Source organism: Meleagris gallopavo, chromosome 8 (genome assembly GCF_905368555.1).
Source record: "Meleagris gallopavo chromosome 8, MGAL_WU_HG_1.1, whole genome shotgun sequence".
NCBI classification, from domain to species: Eukaryota; Metazoa; Chordata; class Aves; order Galliformes; family Phasianidae; genus Meleagris; species Meleagris gallopavo.
In genome coordinates, this window is record NC_139411.1 from 32632498 (window position 1) to 32659038 (window position 26541).

Genomic DNA, 26541 nt, shown 5'->3' on the forward strand with positions numbered 1-26541 from the left:
CCATGGCTGCACCCAAACACCCCTGACATGGAGGGGAGGGAGCTGCTGCTGCAGGACGTGACTCACTGTTAGTGCCCAAGGAGGAAATTCCCACGGCTCCCCTCCTGAGCAATTCTGGAGCCCAAGCAGAGCTCCCTGACCACGTTTTCTGAATTTCTCTTCTCCCAGGTAACTAGTGACAGGATGAGAGGTCATGGCCTCGAGTGGCACCAGGGGAGGTTCAGCTTGAGCATCAGGAAAAAGTTCTTGCACCGTACAGGCTGCTCAGGGAGAGGTGGGATCACCATCCTGGAGGTGTTCCAGAACCACGGGGATGTGGCACTGTGGATCTGGGGTGGCCTGGGGTTGGGCTTGAGGATCTGAGAGGTATTTTCCAACTGTAATGGCTCTGTGATTCTATTCCTGTGTTTTCTTCTGGAGAGTTGGTACTTAGTCTGGAAATAATTTTTGCTAGCTCTACACCCTGATCCCTTTGGAAGCAAGCAATAGATTCTGATTTCTTATAGTGAAGATGGATAAGTGTTCCTTTGCTCTGCTGACTCCCAGCTTCCTTAACAGTTGCACTTCACTTTTGGGACCTCTTAAATTCTTGATGCTCTCTGTGACAGGACTGGGCTGCTTTGGGCCATTTCAGGGTGAAGGATTTTCCATGCAGTATCAAAAAAAATTTTTTTTTCTAAGGAAAAGCTGTAAATCTTTATTAAATTCCATATATTTCCACACAATACCTATTCCCTCTTCCTGATTTTGTTGTTGTTGTTTCTTTGCCTGTTTGGGCTCTGTTAAGTTCCAGTCAATTTCTCTAAGCATCACTTGCTTTAGATGTGTAATGATCTTTGATTGCACTTTACCAATGGGGCTTTCAGCCTTCAGCTCTTGTTCAGCTCAGACATGAAATATGCAGTATTTGCTGGTTGCCTAACTGCTCTACAGGGAGGAAACAAACACCTTAAAGAGGGATTCATTTCAGTGGGCTGGTGAACGTGTAAAGGAGGCAATATAGAAGGAAATCTGCCCTGGGCAATTCAGCAGGAGAAACATCACAGTGGAAGTCAAGTTTGAAATCAATGCATTTTATTTCTGAGATGTATTGCTGGTCTTTTGTATGATACAGCCTCGTGTATATTTTTATTTTACATGGGATTTAAAGGATACTTTTGATGTCATTGCTTTTATGAACGTATACATTTTGTTTATGTACCTTGCATATACTTCATAGACAGTCAAACTTTGCGTGCATGCATGCTTTAAGCACTGGAGACCCAAGGGAAGATTTCAGCCCTTCCAAACAAATGAGGAACAGGAGACCTGCTTTCCATTTTCCTCCCAGACCTTCAGTTAAATTTTAACCACAGAAGGACGGATAAACTTCCTTATGATCACCACTATGGGTCTGTCTGTCCATTTTCTCCACCCTTTGGTCTATGCTGCTGGGGAGGAGTCAGTGATCCTCTCCCAGAGAGCTTTTCCCTTTACTGGGTGAAGCACAGGCAGTAAAAAGTTTCTGCCCTGGTTCAGCTGTGCTGCTTGACCCACACATTTAAAAGATATATATTGAAATATTAATATTTGTGCTGGTATTGAATTTGAGGGAGAGCTTTTTCAGCAGCTGCTTGGTGGACCTCCTTTGGCAGACTTAGAGAACCCAATATAAGTAAGCTGAGCATGAGAGCTGCAGGGGATAACGTGTCGTTCCTTTCTAAGAGATCTTATTCAATTATTCTCAGTTTTCAGGGACTCAGCTCAAATTTTTGTGGCTCAAATTGTTGAAACTCTCCTGAGGCCAGGGGAATCACCTTGTAAATGAGCCCATAATTTGCCCTTTTCTTCCTTGTTACCTTGAAGTTAATCCATCCTGTGTTGATGGCATGATTGCTTGTGTCTTTTCTTCCCATAGCTACATAAAAAAAAAATTATGTCTCCTGTATTTTGAGAAGCATTTATGCATTTCATAATCTTTCCAGAGCAAAACCATCACTTTCCAATGCCACGCTGTTAAATCCTGAAGATTAAACTATAGCTCTACGTGGGGAGGGTTTCCTCCTATAGTGGCAGCATTTCCATGCCTTGCTCCAGATCAGGCACTCTCATGGAAATTCAGTCTGACATGGCACACCTCATCGCTTCAGGGAAAAGAGAAGAGATGGGCTTCATCCAGCTGTGATAAAATGTGTCTCTATCAGTAATTTACCAGCTCTGCTCCAGCTAGTGATGCTGCAGTCCTTACACAGCAGTCAAAAAAAAAAAAAAAATCAGAGTAACTCACTGGGACCCAGACAGCAGAGAGATGTGGAATAAAATTACACGTAGCCTTGTATTTTTAAAGGAGGAATATGTATTTATCTCATATTAATGTGCAAGTTTGCTTTAGGCAACTAGATCTGTTGTAAAACAAACATATATATATATATATATATATATATATACACACAGATATATATAATGAAAGTTTTATTTGCAAACGGAATGTTCCAGCCTGCTGCTGATTCACACAGGCCATATCCTGTGCCCCTGCTGACCACTGAATGGCCTCACAGCTGGTCCAAAGGCATTTTCCTATGGTGGGTTATGACATTTCACATGGATTTCTCTTCCTGTGCTGCACACATGCTCTGGAAGGAGGACCCAGCCATGCAGACACGGTGCAGCAGCTTGCAGGCAATGTGCTCAACCATGCCCTGCAGCCAGGGAAAATTCAAGGTGAGCCACTGCAGATCATCTGTTCTACTGCAACCGCAGCATTTAACAACGTTTACTGGCAGTTTACAAAATCCCACATTTAGTTTAAATCTTTCACTTAGAAAAACGTCGGGAGGTAAGTTAACATAGCATCGTGGTTGGCCTGTAGGTATGTGCTGTTTTCCTGGGAGCCCACTGTTTCAGTGCACCCTTGCAGATCTCACATACCCCTTGCATCCTTTTTATTTTCCATTTTCCATGTCTAGTCGCAGAGGAGAGCTAAGAAGGCAAAGTCCTTGAGCTGCTCTTGGCTCCAAAAGGGGGTCAATAATCGTCCACGTGTGCACAGCACTGCAGGAGGAGGCTGTGCATTACTAATTATCTCTACCTCTTCTAAGCTGGATAAAAGGTAATTGAAACAACTTGCTGGAAGTGTAATAGAGAATACTGAGATTGATTTTTTTTTTTCTGGTAGCTTTGCAGCCAGCGTTCTGAGTGGTGATGGAAATAGGAATCTGCTGATGTCTTTTGGGCTGGCTGAGGGAAATCAGGTAAAGCATCATGAATTTTATTGTAGCTGGAGATGGAAATCAGAAGCTCAGCTGAACTGCCAAATTATTGCAACAGCTGTTTGGGAAACTTGGATGTGATCACAACATTTTGTGTATCTGCTCCCAGCGCTGCTGTGCGGTGGATTTGTACTCCTGCATCTTCCGACTTCGTTCTCCTATTGCTCTGATCCTTCTTACAACACTGCTGCAAGAAAAAAACAAACACGTTTCAAATGCTGATTGGATTTCTTCACAGAAATGACTAAATCTCCTCAATGGACAGGTATTGATTTCTGGCTCTGGGTATCAGTAAGTGCTGCTCCCAGCCCTGCGGAGCAGCAGCCATGCTGGGAGCAGCCACCAGGAGCAGTGACTGTTGGCTTCCACCTGGACAGAGAAAAAGGAGGGATCATTAATCGTAGAATGGCTTGGGTTGGAAGGGACCACAGGGATCATGAAGCTCCAACCCCCCTGATGCACGCAGGGCTGCCAACCCCCACATTTAATACCAGACCAGGCTGCCAAGGGCCCCATCCAACCTGGCCTTAAACACCTCCAGGGATGGGGCATCCACAGCCTCTCTGGGCAGCTGTTCCAGCACCTCACCACTTTCATAGTATATAAAAGAAGGAAGATCCCAAAGCCACAGTGTTGGTATCGACACAAATGTGATGGGAAAAATCCTGTTTTAAAATGCTCACCTTCAGTTTCACCATCTGAGCGAGCTGTCTGCTGTCTCCTCTGACATCCTCAGGCACAAGCTGTGCTGCTCCCAAATATCACTGTAATGTATTTGCTATCCAGACACCTCATGGCTGAACTCACTTCATCTCAGTGGAGAAGAAGTGATGTTCAGCAGTATTCCCACTTGCTGTACCCACATGGGACTTGCCAGGTGCTCAGGCCCAGGGCTGGGTTTGCTTCTTGAAACCCTTGGAAAAAAAAGAGTGTAGTCCATTGCAGTAAAGTAAGAAGTTAAAAAAACAAACAAACAAACACAAGTTGGAAAACATACAGATGTTTTTTTCATTTTTCTTTAACCCTGAGGGTTAAAAGGTATAATTGCCCTAAAAGATGACTGTTACAAAACTTTAATCTTTAAAACAACATCTTCAGGCGCCAAATAGCTGCTGCCATTCATGACTGAACACTCCAAGCTGGGTGGTCAGATAGAGCTTGTTGAAGAACAGGGAAAAAGCCTTCTGGTCTTTTGTGAAACAGATACTGCTTTTCAATTTTTTTTTTATTTTTTTTTATTTTTTCTATTTAATAAAATGTGACTTAGAGTTTCTTCAAAGCATGTAATGCTTAGAACAAATCCTGGAGGTGGAGATAGAGGGAAGAGCTGGCAGAGCAGGCTTTCATTTACTGCAATTTCTGTAACAATTATAAAGACAAGTCATCTCAAATACTTAAAGACATCCCCAGAAACCTTTAAATTTAGATTCCAAATGTAAGAATCTGAGACAGATGTCTTTGAAGTCATTAAATTTGCTGCTGCTGTGATGTTACGTATTGCCACGCTTTTGTCCAATGACTCTCACTTTAAAGACCTTATTCTGTGTTTTTAACCTGAGATATATTTGCTGTTATAAAAATGATGCCCAGATCTGTTATTTGATGTTCTGTGTCTTATTTTGTAATTTCTCCAGCACGTTTACAATGCGAGTTCCAGGCGGTTGATGAAGACTCAGATGTATCGTGCTGCTCCCAAGTGCACCATGGCCAATTATTTATCAATAGGTGTCTTCCTCACTGCAGTGAGGCTCACTATAGAAGGAATCATAGGAAGAATCACAGAATGGCCTGGGTTGCAAAGGAGCACAATGACCATCTGGTTCCAACCCCCTGCTATGTGCAGGTCTCCAACCAGCAGCCCAGGCTGCCCAGAGCCACATCCAGCCTGGCCTTGAATGCCTGCAGGGATGGGGCATCCACAGCCTCCTTGGGCAACCTGTTCCAGTGCCTCACCACCCTCTGGGTGAAAAACTTCCTCCTCACATCCAACCTAAACCTCCCCTATCTCAGTTTAAGACCATTCCCCCTTGTCCTATCACCATCCACCCTCACAAACAGCCGTTCCCCTTCCTGTTTATACTCTCCCTTCAAGTACTGGAAGGCCACAATGAGGTCTCCCAGGAACCTTCTCTTCGCCAAGTTAAACAAGCCCAGTTCCCTCAACCTTTCCTCATAGGAGAGGTGTTCCAGCCCTCTGATCATCAATCATCATGCTAAGATATTTGAAATAAACATTTGATGTTAAAATATCACCTGCTTCCCATCAGGTTTCTCTCGCTTGGACCAAGGAGGTCGCTTTGCAGCAGGGAGCAGCAAAGTGGCTGTGATTGTTGGTGAGCAGCGGGTGCTGGGTCCTGCCAGAAGGCTGCCACAGGTCTCACAGCGCACTGGGAGGAAGGAGGAACTGACTGCCAAAGAGCTGACAGTGCTGAGAACGTGGTTGATCTGTGATGAAGAGAGAGGAAAAGACAGGGGAGCAGCGGGCTGTAAGACGGACAAAGAACAGCCGCTGCTGGAGCCTTGTTGGGATGAACACACAGTCACTACTGCTTATTCCCTTTGTTTTGCTGCAGCATTTCAAATTTCTTGCATTTATTTTATGTTAAAGCAGTGGAGCTCTGTCAGTGCAGCCAGATTTCCCCATAACAGCCTCGCTTTTCATCCTTTTCATCATCATTCATCACCCACCAGGCTGCCCAGAGCCACATCCAGCCTGGCCTTGAATGCCTGCAGGGATGGGGCATCCACAACCTCCTTGGGCAACCTGTTCCAGTGCCTCACCACCCTCTGGGTGAAAAACTTCCTCCTCATATCCAACCTAAACCTCCCCTGTCTCAGTTTAAAACCATTCCCCCTTGTCGTATCGAAGGACAGCAACTGAAGATAAAATCAGCCTCTCTTGTCCCCAAGTAATGCATTAATAACTGTGACATGTACTATCTTTGTTTCTTTTTTGTACAACTCGAGCTTCGCCTTTCTTCCTCGCCACTAATTAATTTCTGATCCACAATAAAACAGCATTTCTAATTTCTGCACTATCAGAAAACACGATTGTACCCAGCGCGTGTCGTCATCCCATCTACTTGAGCGCTTGGATAAAAGCGGCCTTTCAAATTAATACACAATTTCTTGCAAACATTTACTCGTGAGGAAATTGCTGACTTGCACCACTCCATCTACCAAAGGGTTCATTAAGACCAGCGCCTTCCTGGTGCTGTGCAAATGGGCCTGCTGAAAGGTCTTAGTGCCCTCGTAAATTGCTGCTTCCCAGTCAACGTGGTGCCAAAGGGACGTTGTTACGAGACCATTAAGTGTTGTGCAGCAGACACAGATATTCGCAGATGCACCGTTATTTTGTTCTCGTGGTCTTCTACAATCCCCAGTAGTCTGATATCCTTCAGTAAAACTGAAATAAAGGCGGTGCACATCGATGGGGTGTTTGAAAGTTCATGGAATCCCAGGATGTCTGAGTTGGAAGGGACATCTAAAGGCCACGTGGTCCCACTCCCTGCAGTGCAAAGGGACACCCACAGCTCCATCAGTGCTCAGAGCCCATCCCCTGACCTTTGTGCCTGCAGGGATGGGGACCACCACCTCTCCGGGTAGTTCGTGCAGTGCCTCATAGCTGTGTGTGTTTAAGGCCCTCCTGGGGGAGAAATTTCTTTTTTCTCAGTATCCCAGACTAAGCGTTTGTGGGACTGAAGACAAAGGAGGGCAAGGCGTGAAGTTGGGCTCCTTGATCCTCTCCCTCCCCTCGGTAATCCCTTCCTCCCTGCCCTACTTTCCAGCCTGATGTTTCTATTCTGGGTTCCCCTGCACTGCCTTGCTGCTAATGGTGGGGAGCACCGTAACGAGGCTGTCTGTGGGTCCTGGGTTTGGAGCACAGAGGGTGCTGGGGTCCCTCCAGGCGGGGAATTAAGAGGGAAACAAAGAGGAAAACAAAGGCAGCCCTGAGCCCTCCTTTACAAGTGATGGAATCAACACAGCATAATTTGGAATAGAAGGGCCCCGCATTCCCAGACAAGAAGAAGGGACAGCCCCCCAGCTCAGGGGCTCAGGCTGGAGCTGGGTCGTAGGCATTCCCGGGGATGAACACCCACACAGATCGGGGCAGTCCGTGCGGGTCTCAGAGCTCTCAGAGCTGAATCCCCCCCTTTCCCAGCAGAAAGCCGCTCCCCGCGTCCCACCGCCGCCACGCGTGCCGGCCGTCAGCGTCCTCCCCCAGGTGAGCGGCGCGGAGCCGCCGATGCGGGAGGCGTCCGCCAGGCGGCTCCGCTGAGGGGAGGCGGCGGCGGCGGAGCGAAATTTCCTGCCTGGCCGCCGCCTCTGCCCAGCGCCGGAGACCGTCAGGGCGTCCCGCGGTCCGGCGCCCGGGGCCCGGCAGCCGCCAGCGGAGCGCGGAGGCGGCGGCGGCTGCGGCGGCGGCGGGAGGGCAGAGAGGCGACGGGAGCTTCGGCGGTGAGCGGGCTGCGACCGTGGGGGCAGGTGGGAGCCGCGGGGCGGGGCTCCCATAGCGGCCGTGCGGGGCTCCGACAGCGCGGCGGTCGCGGTTGGGATGCGGCTGCGGGGCCGAGCGGGAGCGGTGAGTGCCGCTGTGAGCGCCGCGTTCCGTCCGTGCCGGTACCGGTAGCGGCCCTCCCGCTGCTCGGCGGTTCTGAGCCGCCTCGAACTTCGTGTTTTATGTGGGCTGATGTGGGGGGGGGAGGATGGGGGGAAATGACACGGGGCTTCGGTAGAAACGTGCTCGTCTTTTGCATCCCAATCCAAGCCCTTGGTGGTAACCCCCCGCCCCGCTTGTGGTTTTGCTTAAAATGGGGAAAAAAAAATAATGCCGGAGCTCAGCAATAACGCGTGGACAACTTCTGACCGTCTGCGGTGAGGAGATGTGCTGCGCTGCTTCAGAAAGGGCTGACGGGGAGCAGATGGCTCCGAGTGTGTTTTCCTCCTCTCCTCTCCTCTCCTCTCCTCTCCTCTCCTCTCCTCTCCTCTCCTCTCCTCTCCTCTCCTCTCCTCTCCTCTCCTCTCCTCTCCTCTCCTCTCCTCTCCTCTCCTCCTGTGACAGCGGTTGGTAATGGGGTGATGCCAAAAGCGATGGTCCAGCTGGGTTCTGAGGTGCTGCCGGCACTGCAGGAAGCAGAGCTAAGAGCCGAGGATTGGGAAATGCTCTGTAGTGGGAAATGCTGTTATTTGCATGGGCGCGATGTGCTTGAGGGACCCGTAAACGTGAATGCGGAGATGAAGTTGGATGGAAATGAGTGATGTTCAGCTGGAAGCTCATGGTGTCGTCTTGGATAGATCTCCATGTGGGTCACTGGGAGCTCCCTACTACGGTTTGTATCACTATGGCCTTGGGGTCACTGTTCCTGCTGGGGCTGACCTGGGGCTCCTTGTGCTGCTGGGGGCCGTGGCTGTGCCACTTGATTCCTTCAGTTTGCTTTGTCTTTCTCTGCAAATAGAGGAACGGCACAGGTGCTGCGTTGTGTTGCACCGGCCATCTGTGCTGGCTGCGCTTTGAGTAACAGATGCTGTATCAGTAAATGCATGTAGTATGTTTTACCAAGTTAAGAAATAAGCACTGAGCTCCTTGTTTAAAAGCTTCCTAGGCACCTTTAACAGAACCAGAGATCTTTATATACCTCAATCAGCACGACTGTGATATTTAGACTATTGTAAACTATCCTGAGCCTGTGGAGCACAGGTGTTATTTTAGCACATTTGGGTCCTTGTTTGCTTCAGTATTTCACTTTCTTTTCCACTTTTCTGTATGATACATTTATGTTTATCTGCCTTAAGCAAGAGGGCGTTGGGTTGGGAGTTTGTATTTTCTCACTATCTTACAGGGTGGTCTGAGCATCGTTACAGTAAGAGCTGCGCTCGTTAAACCATTGCTGTTGATTGCAAGACAGCTGCCTCACAGTGCGTGTGCTTTCTCATGAGATGGACAAGCAGTGCTTCAGGTTGGTTGCACAGCTGTGCACCACAGCTGCAGGCCAGTCTTGTTGGCTGCACTGCTGTTAGGGCAGGCACAGCAGTTCTCAGGCTGCTGCGTGGCTCAGTGGCCTTCCTCCTTTAAATTGCTGTGCAGGGCAGCTGTTCAACACCTTGAAGTATGGGAGGGTTTTGGCTGTATCCCCTTTGAATGTTCCTGTTGTTTTGTAAACCTTCTACTTGTATGACATGTATAACATGTCAAGCTCTGTTTCCAAAATAATCTTCAGGGAGGGTTTAACATCAGCTGGAGATCCTGCAGCTGGAAATTGTATGGGATGTGCTGGGATGCATCTTCTGTCATTGCTGATGGTCCTGGAGAGGAGACTGCTCTTATTAATAAAATCAAACATGTACTACCAGGACACGGCACAAAGGGAGCTCTGTCAGGTTACAAGAGCGATGTGCTCGGAGCAGATGGGGAGATGGGAAAGGAATTAGAACAGAAGGTGGGTGTTGTAATTGTCGTGCTGAGTTCAGGGCTGACCGCAAGGCCTGGCCCTGCTCTGGATGCTGGGTTGTGTATCAGGGAAGCACCTGCTTGCAAGTTGCTGCCTGAGCAGTGTGTGGGCCCATGCGGCGGTCAGAGGCAGCTCCCAGCATCACCACTGGTTTTGGCACCTGGTTTTATTTTACTGCTCTCTGGACGCAGTATTAAGGAAAACTAATCTGAAATGTAACGTGGTGCCCCACAATTGTACGTGTCATAAATTGAACTCGTGCATTATTAAAGAGTTCTAATGGGCCTGTTCTGCGTGGAGCTGAGTTTCTGAGTATCTGCCTGCGATGGCACTGAATGGACTCGGCACAGTCCTAGGGAGTGATTCACATGTGGTTGTGGCTGATGTGATGCAGCAGAATTCCAGCGGAAGGAGAAGTGGCTGTGGCCACCGGGCTGCTGCCTGCAGGCTCTCTGCAGCTCTGCTCACAGCACTCTTGCATTTACCTCACTGCCCATGCCCTGCAAACGCTCCATCTGTGTGTAGTCTTTGTCTTGTCCAGTAACTATTTTATTCTAGTGTCAAATCCTATGGGGGTTGTTATTATTTTTAAAGTGGCTGTATTTATTCCGAACTCTTTGCTAAGCTGTAGATATTGTTTAAATAAATGCACACAACAGATTGGAAGAATTGTGTGTGTCAGAGCTGCAGTTAGATGCTGCTGGGGAGAGATTAGGAGAAACCCTGCACCAGCAGTTTATTGAAGCAGTTGTCCAGGATTTGTTTTCTAAGAGTGGGGCATATTTATAAAATATGTGAGCAGTGTTGTGCTTTCTACTTCCGTTTACTTTCTGCAGGTGTAATAATTCCATTGATGAATCCTTTTGGCTGCCAAAACGTGTTGTGTTGATGTCTGCAGAGGATGGATGCCTTCAGGGACTGGAAGAATGAGTGGGAGATTGCCTTGCTGATAGGAGAAGGGGATGCCTTTGGACTGTGATTGGAATTGCAGAGTGCTGAGATTTTGCTTTCGCAGGGAGCCACCAACTGATTACCTACAGTGAGAGAGCTCTGTGCACAGAGCCTGGTTAGGGGCTGGTTTCGTGTGCTTTGTGCCAGAAAGGCAAAGCTCTGCGTGCTATTGGGGGATGCAGCAGTGCCCTAAAAATGCCCTTTTGCCTTGGTCTGCTGTTGACTCGCTGCTGAAGCAGCAAAGTGAAAGGATCTGGGCAGAGCCCTCAGGCTTGGTGTGCAGCACTCGTAGATCTGGTATCAGTGGTGACTTCTGGCAAAGGGGAAAAACAAATCTGGAAGTAAATTTATTGGGGTAAGTTACTGCTTGCAGTGGAATTTTATTGTCGCAGGGAAATGTGGTGTGACTCAGCCATGGATTTCACTGTCCACTTTATGCCAGCTGTAAAAAAACGTTCAGTCCTTGAAACTGATAGGACAAGGGGAAATGGTTTCAGACTAAAAGAGGGAAGGTTTAGGCCGGGTGTAAGAAAAAAGTTGTTTGTAGTAATGGCAGTGAGGCACTGGCACAGGCTGCCCAGAGAGGTGGTGGTACCCATCCCTACAGACCCCCAAGGTCAGGGGATGAGCTCTGAGCACCTGATGGAGCTGTGGGTGTCCCCACTCATTGCAGGGAGTGGGACCAGATGGCTTTCAGAGGTCCCTTCCAACTCAAACTTTTTTTGATTCACATTACAGTAGATTTCCTTTTTTGAATGCGGAATAATAATTGTTGGTAAGAGGAGACCTCAGTAGGGAAAAGCATAAAACAAAGCTGCAGATCAGTTGGAGGCAGGGTGAGGCGCAAAACTCACCCAGGATTTAAGAGGTTTCTCCCTAGATTTCCTTGCTGTAAGAGTCATCGGAGCATAACTGAGAAAGAAACATACAACTACACTATCGTGATAATCTCATTCTTTCGATACAAATGAGTTTTAATTGTGCTTCTAGAGGCTTCCATACATGGGCTTAGCAAAGGGCTGTAGTTACTTAGCTTCACTCATTCATGGGGTGCATTTTAAATGGTTTCTGGGGGGGCCATTTCCCTTTTCAACCAACTTTTCTCTAATGGTTCTGTCCCATAGTTGCTGCTGGCACTGCAGCTCTGCTCCCCTGGGCTCTTGAATTTCAGCAAGCAGTGAGCACTGCATGTACATGGCATTGAGCATCCAGGTATCTTGCACACCTCCGAGTTCTGTAATTTAGATCTCCGTTCCATGAATGTATTTCGTTATACTGCACGAGGTTGCTTAAATATTTGATCATTCAACAGCATTCATGCATCTGCTGTGATACGTTCTGCTCATCTGGTAGTTGGGCAAAGTTTGCTGCTAGAGCTGGATGGTGGCAAAACAGCTTTCATACAGCAGAAGGAAAGCCTTTGTGTAACCAAGTTAAAGTGATATATGCTTTCCCTGTTAAATACTGGGATTAGTGTTTTGTTTGCAGTTGTCAAAAGCTCATTAATTTCAGGTTAAACTACTTTGCTCACTGCCCTCAATTGCTTTTCAATCACAATGTGCTGCCAGGTCCCAGATGGGAGCCCTGGCTACTCACAGCTCCTCCCGGCCCCCATGTTGCTGCTGGGGGGGATTAATCCTGGGAATGCAGCTCCTGGCACTCAGATTCTGTGCTTAGTTCTTTATGAACACTTTGCTACTCATTCCGGCTTCATCTCCCAGTCTCTTTCACACCTGCAGGAGTGAGCACCTTTCCCCACGTACTCCAAACCCTTCTGTATGGTGTGTTGTTTTGTTGCTGTTTGTGTGTTGATTTCTTTTCTTTTTTTCCAGTGATACAACATGCAAGCACACAATTCATATTAGAATCACAGAATGGCCTGGGTTGCAAAGGAGCACAATGCTCATCTGGTTCCAACCCCCTGCTATGTGCAGGTTGCCAACCAGCAGCCCAGGCTGCCCAGAGCCACATCCAGCCTGGCCTTGAATGCCTGCAGGGATGGGGCATCCACAACCTCCTTGGGCAACCTGTTCCAGGTTGCTGTTAGCTGCTGTGACCCACATCTATATCACTGTTACAGGACTCAGAGCTGCATGTAAGAGCAGTGCCCCTTTGGAAGCTGTTCCATTTTCTGTGTCCTGTTCAGGTGCAGGTGGTGTTTTCCTGGCTGTCCCCTCTAATTGATGGTGCGGAGATCTCCTGGTCATCCTAGAGCAGAGGTGGGGCTCAGGAGGAGCAGTGCAGGGATGCTGTGCGGTGCTCTCAGGTGCTCAGCGGGTTTTTTGAGAATAGTTTTGCTCAGAGCACTCATATTTAAATGGGACTTAAAGCAGCTGGTTATGAAATGCTGAAAGCAGAGAGAAGATTATATTAGGAAATTCCCTTTAGTGGGAGGGCTGTAATTTTTTTATAGTGGGAATTATTCTGCTTGCGATATGAGATGAAAGGCACGTGGCACTGGCTCTTCCAGCAGTAGCAGAGCAAGAGAAAATTCTGATTTTTTTCATCTAATCATAGAAGAATTGCATACGTTTGAAAGGACTTTACAACCTTCTTCCCCCTCCCCCAGCTCAGGCTGCCCTGAGCCCAGCCATGGCCATAGGCACCCCCAGGGATGGGGCAGCACAGCTCTGGGAGCAGTGCCAGGGCTGCACCATTTTTTTGAGAGGGTGCGTTTGCTTGTTGTGGCAAGGCAGGACCCTGAATTGTTCCTGTGTCTAAATAGGAAACCACTGCTCCTGTGACCTGCTGTGTCTGTCCTCTACCAGGAGGAACTGCTCTGCTTTCAGCCTGTTCTGCTGCAGCTGTGCTTACCACATGTTGGCCTGTGCCGTTGCATACTTCAGTAGCTATCCTGTTGATTTTGGCACCTCTGAACCTCTCCAGTGATGGTTGCCCAAGGAGGCTGTGGATGCCCCATCCCTGCAGGCTTTCAAGGCCAGGCTGGATGTGGCTCTGGGCAGCCTGGGCTGCTGGTTGGTGACCCTGCCCATAGCAGGGGGTTGGAACTAGATGAGCATTGTGGTCCTTTTCAACCCAGGCCATCCTATGATTCTGTGGTATGGCTCACAGGCAAGCAGCAAAGTTGGTGGATCTCCAGTTATTCACTCAGCCTACTGCTGAATGGGGCTCTCCAGCAGAGCTGTGCCACACCTGTCTTGCTGCCCTCAACTCCTTGCATCTCATCTTGTGCTGAATGGATCCACCAGATTTGATTTGATTTTTTTTTTTTTTTCCCCTTCCCTAAGCTGCTTGCAAGATACTGATCCCAAGTCAATGAGTCAGTGGTGTGATAGTTGTTTCCCCTACAACACAGGCACCCAGCTCACAAGTGAGAAGCTGTGCCTTGTTGGCACCCCTGGGCTTGCACGTTGGGTGTCAAATCCGTCTGCAGAGGGCAGCTGTGTGATTGTATGGCTGATGATGGGGACGTCGTGGCAAGCAGAAAGTTGGGGCCTGGCACAGCTCAAGTTGCTTTCAAGTACCTGGGCTGTATGACACAAAACAGCATTGGTTGCTGGAGCAGTGTTTTCATATGGCCAAGGAATAGAGGCTTGGTAACAGTGGGCAGGCAAACTGGCATCATGTGATGATGGATATGTTAGGAGAATTTTGGAGGGATCGGTTTGAAAACATTCCTTTTATAAAGTTACCATTAGGAGAAATGCTTTTACCATACTTTATTTAAAACAAAAACATGAAAACCCCCAAACTGAAAGGCTTGTCCTGCAAGGAATGATGCACCTATTCTGGGATGCTTCTTGCCGTAAGGATTAAGCTCATGTGGGCTCTTCTTAAGCAGTAGACACATTGAAGCTTGGTACAGAATAGGCACTGAATCAAAGGGTTTTGCATTCATGGAGCCCAAGCTGGAGCAAGGATATCTGAGACCCTGGCACTGCTGCCCAGAGCTGTGGGTACCCCATCCCTGGAGGTGCCCATGGCGTGGATGTGGCCCTGGGCAGCCTGAGCTAGAGAGGCAACCAACCCATGGCAGGGGTGTTGGAACTGGGTGATCATTAATTTCCCTCCCAACCTAAGTCCTTCTGTGACTCTACAATTCTATGATATTCAGCCTTCCTCCCAGTAGTGAGGTGATCCTCATAAGCGGAATGAAACGCTCTCCTTCAGAGCAGACTTTGTGTTGTACTGAGTGCGTGTTGTGTTCTGCTCAGGCCCTGCTGCTGGTGGGATGGAGGGAGCTGTGCCTCAGCCTCACTACAGCGGGCCCAGCTCTGTTTGGCTTGTGTTTGTGTTTATGCATGCAGAGCTCTTGCTTCCCTTACAAGAAGCATGAGTTGCACTGGTTGTGTTCTGAAGATGCTGCTTCTGCCATGATCAGGATGGAAACGTGGTTGGAGAAAAGCTCTCACTCCTATATCTCAGTGCCCCTGCTAAAGCATTCATCAGCATTCAGTCCTCTGCTCAATACTGTGCTTTCCCAAGATTAATTTCATGTATTCATGCATTTTCAAAGGCAAATTGTTTGTGAACGCTGCAAAAATAAAGCCTCCAGGAATGTAGTTCTGTTGCTATTTTAGTACTACTGGAATTTTAAGAGCTTCTATTTCCCAGTGTATAAACTTTGGTATGTGCACCACCCAGCATTGTACCCATCACCCAACGAGCTGGGCTTCCTTGAGCTCTCTCTGTACTCTTCAGAGAGACTTGAGCAGGGGAATGCAGACACCTGCAGTGGGCTTCTGCCCTGGGTCCATTTATTTATCCACTTAGTTGCTTGCATTTAGTCAACTCTGAATGTTGGTTAATGTGTATTTTATATATTCTTTGTATCTATGCTTTTCCTTTCCCCCCAGCCTTGGGGCAATAAGTTCTGTTCTAACATCCTTGTGCACAGGCCCTGTGGAATCGCTGCTTCCTCCTGCAGTAGTTTAAGGCCTCAGTGCTGGGCAAGCATCACACGGCTTCATAAAAACAGCTGGGGGAAAAAATACTGCAGTGGAAGTGGTTAGTGGGCCTTCCTGCTTCAGCATTTGGCATTGAAAGATCTGAATCCAGAGACCACCTTGCAAATGTAAATGCAAAACGTTCCCTGCCGGTGCTTTGCTCTGGGACTCTCCGTGGCTGCAAGGTTGCTACTGCAGGTTGGTGAGGAGCGCAGGCAAGAGCAAAGAAAGCTGAATTGTTCAAGGACTGTTGTGTTTACTCGAGTAGGTTAAAGCAGAGATGACGGAAGCACATCTGTGGCCGTGCAGCAGGCTGGTGCTCAGCCCCGAGCACAGGGCCACAAAACCCCGTTGTTCACACAGCGCTGACACTGGGGCTATTCAGGGCACCATGCAGGGGGCTGGCAGCAGGCTGTGTGCAGAGAGCCTGGGATCTTCCTTTGGGATAGAAACAACAAAGCTGGAGGAAAATGGCCATGCATGGCCGTGCTTTGCTTCATCCTGCTGCAGCCAGGCAGCAGTGCAGGGATGTCCCCTATGCCTTGTGCCATGGGCAGGTGATAGCAGCTCAGCACTGTCCTTGCCTGATGGCTGTCCTTTATGTGTATCCAACAGCAAGTGATTTTTTTTTTTTTAATTATTATTTATTCTTTAAAGACTCATTAGGTTGGGAGGAAACAATGCTTTCTCTGAAGTAGTTGTCTTTTTATTTTTTAAATACTGTATTGTATATAGTTGGATGGGGCCCTGGGCAGCCTGGTCTAGTATTAGATATGGAGGTTGGTGACCCTGCCTGCAGCAGGGGGATTGGAGCTTCATGATCCTTGAGATCCCAAGCCATTCTACGAATGTAAATGCAGTTTCAAAATAGAATCGTGACAACAAGTAGAAAGGAAAGGGAACTTTTAGGGCCAGTTTTAGTATGTAAAATGAGCAGTCAGAAATATCACAGGGGTTGGAATGGCCTGAAGGATCACCGAGTTCAACCTCCTGCCAAAGGTGGCTGACAGATAGATTGAGTACTTGATCAGATTGCCCAGTCGGACGATAGCTGATGTACTTACCAAAGTGTTTAATAGGTTCTGATCTTTTCAGATGGAAACAAGACTCAGAGACCACAGAGATATTTCTGTGATCTTCAACTGCGTTTAAGAACTCTCATAGAAATCTGATAAAGCCCGCAGGTTCTTTTTCCTATTGAGTTTTCTAGATTTTTGGGTCTCCTTGGAGATACGCAAACATTTGCATCACATATCTGTTCTTTGATCAGTTTTTAAATACTGAAAGTGTGTTAATTGCAACGCGTGTTGTTTGGTAATATGAATTTGTGAAATACTGTGTTGTTAAAATAATTTAATTTGTGGTAAATACATAATCAAATTCAGTCTGATGTGCCAGGATTGTAAATGGCGGTCGTTGCTTGCAATAAAGTTTGTTTGCTGCTTATTGAGATGATAACCAGTGGGCTTTTAAAAGGTTTTTCTTTTTTTTTCTTTTTTTTAAAGTCTATTTAATTATGGCTAAGCAAAGTGATTGAGCAAGGATGGTGTTTGTAGCAGCAATTCCCCAGAAGTGCTGGGCCCCAAACAAGACATTTCTCTGTTCTGAATCCCCACAGCCCCTTCTGCTTCTGCATTGTCTGGCAGCTGCGGTTGGTTTTGGTTTGCTTGTTTTGCAAGGTGTGCAAGCAGGTATGGGGGAAGTTTGTGCTGTTGTGTCTTCCTGCAGTAGGGATGGACATGTGAGGCACTGCCTGTTTATAAAGTTTCCTGAGTGCCAGAATCATTTGTGAGCTTTGTTTCCAAGCACACGCAGTCAGGACAATGGGGAGGGATATTGGTATTGGCCCTCTGGGACTTCAGCACTGGATTTTATTTTGGAAAGAGCTTTTACTATTTCTGACCTGATATCCTGAGCAGGAAAGGAAAATTCCAAACGAGAGCTTAGTTCCCAACACAGATCAAAGCAACTAATGTTGATTTAATGTCCTGCCAGAAGGTAAAACAGAAAGTGAGAAAGGTAAATAAGTTCTGCAAATAAGCAGCGTTACAGGAGTATTAGATTATATACTTCCTTCAGAGTGTCCTGAGTGTCAGCCCAGGAGTTTTGACCAGATAAGATAAAGCTTTTCAGAACCAGTTTTCAACTCTTTCACTTGCATCTGAATGAATGAGGATTTCAGATTGCAGTGGGACTACCGTGTGGTCCAGAGAATTGCATCCAGACTGCTTCTCCTTCCACCCTTGGATAATACTATATGGAATTATTCTGAAAATATATATATATGAAAGACGTATATTTTGAAAGTGTTGTTTCCTGCTGCCTTGCTGTTGGTGTTGCAGCCTCGACGGGTCAGCTTGTGCAGGAGCTTTCTTCAATTTTGAGTGAAGCACAAAGTGTGGTAACAAAGGTACGTGTGCATAGCTCGAGTGCCAGAAGGACAAGGATGGCTGTCACATAGGAAATGACGACATCCTTTCTCATGGTCGCATGCATAATTTGCCACGTAGCTGAAGCAGTCTTGTTGGCAAGCATAGGCTTTGCACGAGAGCTGCAGGAAGGTCCTGGCCTTGACAATAAGTGCGGAAGAAAGGAGAGAGAGAGAAAGCAAACTCACTGCTGCTGCGCTTTGTTAAATGCACAGGTGTACTTACTGCCATCAGAAGAGGGACTCCGATGTTTAGTGTGACATCTCAAAAGGACATAAAGAACTATAATGATTTGGGGGGGGGTTCACTTGCTAATTGTCCTCGGCTTTCAGCCTTTGTGCCACCGTTTCAGTCTGGAGCCCCTGGGGTGTTGTTCTGAGGGTTTCTCTCTTTTCACCATAGTGATTAGGGTGGGGTAGATGGCTTCTGCCAGTGCTTGGATGTTGGTCTGATGCTTAAGGAGTGAAGGAAACAAGGAGCAGGAAAGCCTGTGCAGAATCTTCTCATCTGTCATCTCAAACCCTCACCCTCCAAGAATAAGTAAAGTTCGGAAACATCTGAAGCATTTGATGTATTCACTCATACGTTGGTGTGTTCGTAAAAGCTTTGGAGAGCCATGCAATTATAAGGCCTCTTGACTGAAACAGTTAAACAAAAAAACAGTCCTGTAGACCTCACTCTGAAGAAATGTGTATAATGTACACACTGAAAGCTATGGGATTCTGGACGAGTCAGAGTACCCATCATTGTCCTCAGCCCCGAGCAAATCCTGGAGGTCCCATGTGTGTATTTATTGTGTGTTTTGGCTTGGAGCTGTATAACTCCATCCTCAAAGTTTGCAGAGCAGCGAGGCTCCATATGCAATCTCTTGTTGAAAGGAGGTTTATCTGTTTTCATTTTGCTCTCCCACCGGTAGTTTTTGTTTTGCATCTGGATTTCTACTTGTTTGTCCAAGCTTCAAACACGAACATCTGACTTACTTCTGGAACTGGTCGTAATACTTAAGGAGGAACGGTGTTCACTGTTCCTGTTTGGATAACTGTGTGGAAGGAGAACTCAAATAATTGAAATGTATACCAGTCTTTGTTTTTCATTGCCTGTGTGAAGCAAATAGCAGTTCTGAGCTTCTGCAAGAAGGCCTTGGGATGACAGCAGCCAAGCAAAAAGGTCAGGTCTCTGTGGGACTTATCCAGCATTTTAAATCATAGAATCATAGAATGGCCCGGGTTGAAAAGGACCACAAACATCATCTATTTTCAACCCCCTGCTACGTGCAGGGTCACCAACCACCAGACCAGGCTGCCCAGAGCCAAGGAAGGTTTGTATAAATGCAAACATGAAATGCTCCCTGAGGGCAGTAGCTTTTATTTATCCCTTCAGCGTGGCAGAAAAGAAGCATGAAACCATCTTCTGCTTTTTGAAGCATTCCTGCAGCTCTGGTGTGGGTGCACAGGGCCTCCAGGGGAAGGTCCTCTCCGGCTGGGGCAGCACCTGAAGTTGGAAGTTTCTGTCCTAAGGCAGAGAAAGTGCTCTCGATGCATTTGTTCTTAGACTCAAGTGAAAAAAAGGCCGTAGGTTAGCTTAGTGTCAAGGCTCAGTTATAATGAAAAGTGGCAATCTAGTAGGGGAAAAATCTTATCTCCTGGGCTGTGATGTTATCAGTGCAGCTATCCTCTCGTTATTATTTGAATCTTAGTTAATGACATTGGAATTTCTAAAAAGCTCTGCTAAAATGAAGATGAAGGTGATATTTGAATGTTCCCTGCTGCTGAGGTGTGCGATTGTGAGCATCCTGTTCTGATAAAACGCAGTGCCTCAGCAACAGGAGCTCTGCAGCTGTCTCCGTTGCTCTGTTATACTTATCTGGATTTTAGAGGAGAAGAAAAAATAGAAATAATCATCTCTTGGCTTGTGCTGTCGCATTTGGAATAGTGTTTCTGAGGCACTCTAGTGGAACAAACATGTTCTTTAGACAATATTTAGTGCAATTTGTCAAGTTGGTGAAGTAGAGTGGAATTAAATGGGCGGTGGAAGAGGGAATGGAAGGAAGTAAGTTGTTAACTCCTATCAGCGATCTGGCAGCACGGCTCTGCTTCCCAGGATCAGCAGTGCTTGGGATGGGTCTCTGTTAGCACTGGGGTTTCTGCCACTGCCAATAACTGCTGAGCTCTGCAGCAATGATTCAGCATCTACCTGAGCACTGTTTGCAGGTGACTGCAGGACCTGTGAGTGGAGGCTGTGTTTGCACGGCTCAGCTGGGGATTTGCTTCCCGCAGACGAGTCCAGTCTGTTTGTCTTTGCTTTTGCCTCCAGGAAGCTGTTATGTGAAGGAGTTTTTGGACAGGAAAAGTTATAAACTAAATAGAGAAGGCAAACAAAGGCCGAAGTAAATGAACTAAGAGTATTCCTGTTCTGTCATTTTGAATGAAGAACGCTGTGGTTCTACGGATGTCATCTTTGAGCGTAAGTTTGTGAATAGGTTTCTGCCCATCCCCAGCTGCTGATGGATGCCCCTGAGCTGCCACTCACTGATGATGTATAATGTTGTTGTTTCTGGGCTGTGAGTCACATCAGGGAAGTGCTTCCTTCTGGAAAGATCCTGCTTTCGTATTGTCCTTCTTTGTAACCTGGATGGCTTCTAGGGCTGCTTTACAGCAAAGAGCAGTGCCAGCGCAAGTGTGGGGCAGCTGAAGTGGTTCTCTCTTGTTTTCTGTCCAAACTGAAGCTCGTGTGTGTACCCTATGAAGCACTTGGTGGTTTAGTAGATCTATGGAGTAAAAATGAATTAAAAAATCAAAAAGGAGTTGGCGAACGCAGAAAATGAATCGCATTGCCTGAACCCCAGTGTGATATCCAGAAGCACCGTCTTATTTTCCAGTACTCTTCAAGCCTCCTTGTTCACGTTTGGTCTCGGACATTTGTTTGTCATGCTTTTTGTGTTCATTTACATGCTGCATGCTTGTTTTCCCAGTGCTGTGAGCTGGGCTTCCTTTCAGCATAGCTTGGGAAAGCAGATCCCCTGTGGCAGTACGCTGCTTTAGATGGCCACATCACAGCTGGTGGTCACGTCTTAAGGATGCCACGCAAAGACAAAAGTAGAGGAACTGAAGAATAAGAAGAATAGCCTTATTGCTGAGTCAGTGTGGAACATACGCTGGGGAGCAGCGTGTCTGTAGAAGCAGGGATGGCTGTGCAGGAGCTGCCTTTTCCCTGGGCAGCGGTCCGAGGTGCCACCCGTCCTGCCCCTGGAGCACTCAGAGCTCAATAACCCAAACCTAAGGCTTGGGTTATTGGTTGTTTCTCATCGATTGCCCTGTTTGAGAGCCTGCTCTTGTGCAGCTTAGTGCTTCGTTTGGCACTTCTCTGGTTGCCCCATGGGGACGTTATCATGATGGTAGCGATCCATTCTGTTCTCAAACGTTATTTCTGGACAAAGCTGTTTTCGAGACATACATTGCTGCATATTGATGCGGGGCTTAGTCATCAAGCCTCCCTCCTGTTCATTTCCTAAATAACTGCTTAAAGCTCTTCGATAGCAAGTAAATCTTTTGGTCTGTTTAAAAAAATACGGGAAATGTCCTCTGCCCTCTGTGTCTGCCTCCTGTTGTGATCTTCAGCATTCCCATTTTCCCTCTAATTGGGGTAAACCCCAAACTTACAAAGTGGAACCCGAAAGTGTTTGCCTCAAACATACACCCCTTGGTAGCTGGTATTTACATAAAACATGCTGACATCAGGTTGGAGAGATTGAGTAGGATGCTTTCTCAGCTGTTGCAATTTGCACACGAGATGGGAGATGTTTTGATTTAAAAGAGTTAGCTGAATATCTCTGCCATTTATTCCCATGTGTCAGTATCAAAGCAATGTCTCTCTAGGCATTTTGCCCACTTCCTTTTTTTTTTTTTGTTTTGTTTTGTTTTGTTCCTCTTCGTTAGTTCTTAGATTCTTCTTCTTTTCATAAGGTTGGAATGTATTTATACTTTTCTCTAAATGGAGGCGCTTAGTAGCTTAATGACATAAATATGTGTAAAATGCCTTTCAGAGAGGAATGAAGATAATATTACCGATTCTAGATTTCCATTCCTTTTCAGTAGCATTTGTAAATTCATTCATCAGAAGAAGTAGGGGTGAACCAGAGACCTGTGAAAGTTAGGATCAGGAAAACCCATCTTATAAGCACATGGCTGAGAGGCTGGTGCAATTGCAAGAGTTTGGGTTTTTTTTTGACCATGGGGCAGTTTACTTGGCACCTGGCCTGATGGCTGCTGATGGGTCTCACCTGTCTCAGAGGGGAAACAGATCCTAGCCCAGGAGCTGGCAGGGCTCATAGAGAGGGCTTTAAACTGGATATGAGGTGGGAAGGGGATAAAACCAGGCCTGCTAGAGATGAGCCTAGGGGAATGATGGTAGGGTTGCAGTGAGGCAGGGGGCTCAACTGAAGTGCATCTACAGCAATGCACGCAGCATGGGCAATAAACAGGAGGAGCTGGAGGCCATTGTGCAACAGGCAAACTATGAATTAGTTGCCATTATAGAAACGTGGTGGGATTGCTCCCATGGCTGGAGTGCTGCAGTGGATGGCTATGAGCTCCTCAAAAGGGATAGGGAAGGAAAGAGGAGTGGTGGTGTGGCTCTCTATGTTAGAGAGTGTTTTGATATTATTGAGCTTGTAGCTGGGGATGATAAGGTTGACTTTCTGTGGGTAAGGACTGGGGGAGGACCAACAAGGCAGACATCCTGGTAGGGGTCTGTTATAGACTGCCTAACCAGGCTGTAGAGACAGATGAGTTCTAGGAGCAGCTGGCAGAAGTTGCACGATCGCCAGCCCTCGTTCTCATGGGTGACTTCAACTTCTCTGATAAAAGCCAGAAATACAATACAGCACAGAAGAAGCACTTTGGCCATGATAACTCCAGGCAACACTACAGCCTTGGGGCAGAGTAGGTGGAAGACTGTGTAGAGGAAACGGACCTGTGCTTGTTGGTCAGTGCTTGGCTGAACATGAGCCAGCAGTGTGCCCAGGTGGCCAAGAAGGCCCATGGCATCCTGGCTTACGTTCAGAAATAGTGCTGCCAGCAGGAACAGGGATGTGATTTAGTGGAAATATTGGTGATAGGTGGATGGTCAGATCATGGAGGACTTTCCCAACCTTGGTGATTTTATGGTTCTGCTTAATGGGTGATGCCTTCCTGCTCTAGGAATAGCAAAGGAGTGTACCATTATGATATCTATTTTATATCTGCACATTCTTCTAACTTGTGATTTCTAGCATGAGGCCATTGCAGTGATAGCATATTAGCATATAGTTTGTTTGGTTTGTTTTTTGAGCTGTATTTAAAGAGCCTTCTCTCAAGGAAGTGAACTCCATCTTTTTAAATCAGTGCTGAAATGACTTTTAAGAAGTATAAAATAAGATTTATTTATTTATTTATTTATTTTTCCTCCCTGTACTGGGAAAAAAACATTCCCTTTTTCATTTCTTTATTTTTATTTGCTCCATGCGGATGCTGATGCTTCTGGCCACTCAGAAACTAGAGCAAAACCTTTTTTTAGAAACTAGAGCAGAATTTTCATAATAAACCTGATCTCCTACAGATTCAGAGCCTCTTTAGGGGGAAGTGAGGGAAGGAGACTGGAATTAGGGAGGGCTATAAGCAATGTAATTTCAAGGATCTATGTTCTGAAAAAGTCTCTGTGGATTTGGTGCTGCTGCTTGGATTAGGAGGCCCTTTAATTTGCTTTTAATTAAAGTGATTTTCATTTATTCTATGCCTTCTTCAAAAGTCCCAAGGCACCTTACAAACTTGTGATTATATACAGAAAATGCAAAATGCATATTCATGCGGTGCTGAGGTTCCATGTTGAAGTGAAGGATGAAAATGAGTTTTACCTTCCTTTTTACTGTTAGTATTTTTATCACCTCAGTTCCCCTATATAGCTCTACAGTTGTGCATTTGATCTCAGAGACCGCAGTCCAAAATGCAAGCACTGACCTTCCGTTAAGCGTCTTATCCAAATCATGTATTTAAATAGCCTAATTTTTGCAGCCTCACTAAGTTGGAGGAAAAAAGACCTGAAAATACCTTATTTTTTAAAAAAATGAAATGCATCTGTTGCAGAGAATCACAAATAAAATGCATTGAAGCAGTATATTAAACTGGAACTTGGCAGAAGCACAAGGCGCCTATGGAATCTTCATGGAAAGCAGGAGAGCTTGTCTTGGGTTCATTCATTGTGTTCATTTTGGAAGAAGGAAAGGCTGCAATGGCAGAGATGCTGGGACTTCTTTTCGTGTTGCTGAGTTCAGACAGCTCTAAGTGAACACGGTGACATTTCGTAGCGGGGCTGCGGTTTGCTGGAGGCAGAGGTTTGTGATGCATTGCTCAGTATGATCGTACGTATTCTCTAACTGTACGAGGACTTTGAGGTGCAGCAATTAAAGTGACAAAATAGAACGAAGTCATTAAAAGCCATGTAGGTGTCTTTATAATAAAGTTGGATCTTGAAGGAATGAGTCTCCTACAGTAGAAGAAAACTGGAGAATGCTGCTGGTTTGTAGGGAGCGAGAAATTTGGGTAAGCAGAATGCCACTTTTAACATTACGCTGTTGTTTGAGGATATTACACCCGAATTGTGAGCAGCATATTTTCTTATAAAGCGTTTTTTGTTTTCTAAATGAATACAGCAGTGTTCGTTTGTATGGAGGAGTTATTCATGAGGAACTTTCCCAGGATCTGGCAGTTGAAGAGAGGGCTGCGCTCAGCACTTGGAGGAGGTTTTTCTTTTTTGCTTAAGTTACACCAGCATTCCAACCTCCTAAAATCTATTTGGTGGGTAGAGTTAAGAGTCTGATGCAAATGCCCATTGGCTGTGTATAGCAGGTACAGTCCTGGATGTGGCAGAGGCACTGCTGGTGGAGGCCACAGTTGCATGGTGAGGACGGAGTGATCCCAGGATTTCCCTTCCTAACAGTTGAGTGATTTGATAATTATGGGGCTTTTTGCTGTTGTTTGTGTTTTGTTACTTCCCAAACCTCTTCTCTGTCTGTTGCTCTGCAGTCCAAACCATGAAGCCTTCGTGTTGTTTTCTGATAGAACCACCTCTACTGGTCAGTACAAGTGACTGAAGGTGTGAAGTCTGCGATTTGGGGAAGCAATGGTGAAAGTCATCATAAGGCGAAGTGCCTCCTGAGGGCAGGTACAGGTCCTGCTCTCCCTCTTTTTTTTTATGGGACAGCCAATTTCTGGTGGCTGAGTCTTTCTTTTAGGCAGGGATTGGCAGATTTCTGAGATGAAACAGCTCACTGAGGTGGGCCTGGTGCTCCTAGGGTTCCTACAAACATAGGTTAGGCAATAGGAAAGCAGTCAAGTAAAGGTCAAAAAAGCCTTTCATTTCTTTTTTTCTTGTTTAGTTGACTCCATTTAAAGTTGAGTTAGACATCTGACTGAATTACGAAAGGTAGTTGTGGCCGTCTTGTGAAACTGCTGTTCTCTGTTGCACTGTAAGCAGATTATAAGTGACTTCTTTGGGATTGCATTCATCTGATGCCAGGAAACATGCTGCAGGGTGATTCCTTGTGAAACTTGGGGATGTTAAGATGATGGACTTTGTGCTAGCTTATGCATCTAGGGTGAAACCGTAGGAATTGTGTGTTTTAAAGGACTTTGCCTGCCATCTGTATTGCATCTACTGTGTTTCACTGTTCCGCTGAGGCACAGATGTCAGGGAAAGGACTGAATGGAGTTATGTAAATGTGCAGATTGTTGCTCAGTTTGAAATTAGAATGAGCCTTTCTTGCTTTGGCTGCAAGGAGGTCACGGGGCTGGAAGCTGGAATGAAGAGATGAACTGTAAGATCCTCGTGTGCTTCAGAACAAAAGGTGTAGACAAAATTCACCCAGAGGGTGGTGAGGCACTGGAACAGGTTGCCCAAGGAGGCTGTGGATGCCCCATCCCTGCAGGCATTCAAGGCCAGGTTGGATGTGGCTCTGGGCAGCCTGGGCTGCTGGTTGGTGACCTGCACACAGCAGGGGGTTGGAACCAGATGAGCATTGTGCTCCTTTTCAACCCAGGCCATTCTATGGTTCTATGAAATGGCAGTACAGTGCACAGACCGAGAGAACAGCCTTATCAGCATCCCACAGAGCGCACCTTAGCGAGCTGTTTCACCTGGGAAATCAGTCTATCCCTGTTTGAGAAAGCCTCAGCCACAGAAATCAGCTGTCTTATGCCATGGTCAGCTTTTGTGGTCAATTTTAAAAGCACTTGTAGTGTTTCTTTCAGGTCTAGTGGTAAATTAATTGATTTCAGGTGGGTTGGTGTGCTTGGGAGAAGCCTCTGGATGGCCTGTGCAAACCTATTTTTTGGGTGTGGTGATGGAGAGCCCTGTTAACACATCCAGAAGTGCAGGGAGAGGAAACAGCACGTTGAGATGGCTTGCACAGCTGTCAGCAAATGCCTGTGTTGAGCTGCTCGTGCTCCTACTGAATTGAGATGCAGTGACATTTGTGAGTTTGTCTTTCTTGAGTGCTTGTGGCAAATGGTCAAAATGCTGGCAA

At 46.6% G+C, this 26541-nt stretch overlaps 1 protein-coding gene and 1 long non-coding RNA gene across 7 annotated transcripts in view; both read left to right on the forward strand.

The window, feature by feature from the left end:
• Positions 1 to 10: 10 nt before the first annotated feature.
• Positions 11 to 4846, forward strand: LOC146543902 (uncharacterized). The gene is made up of 3 exons (XR_014884705.1): positions 11 to 168; positions 3155 to 3230; positions 3358 to 4846. It is a non-coding gene; the product is annotated as an uncharacterized LOC146543902 (long non-coding RNA).
• Positions 4847 to 7531: 2685 nt separating this feature from the next.
• Positions 7532 to 26541, forward strand: part of PTPRE (protein tyrosine phosphatase receptor type E) — a 78790-nt gene continuing 59780 nt past the window's right edge. The window contains exon 1 of one of the 6 annotated variants that reach the window (XM_085229419.1): positions 7532 to 7706. The gene's annotated coding sequence lies outside the window, so the exon portion shown is untranslated. Of the gene's footprint in view, positions 7734 to 7810; positions 7831 to 26541 lie in introns of those variants that run through there. The other 5 variants (XM_085229418.1, XM_085229414.1, XM_085229416.1 and 2 more) reach the window with 5 other exon arrangements.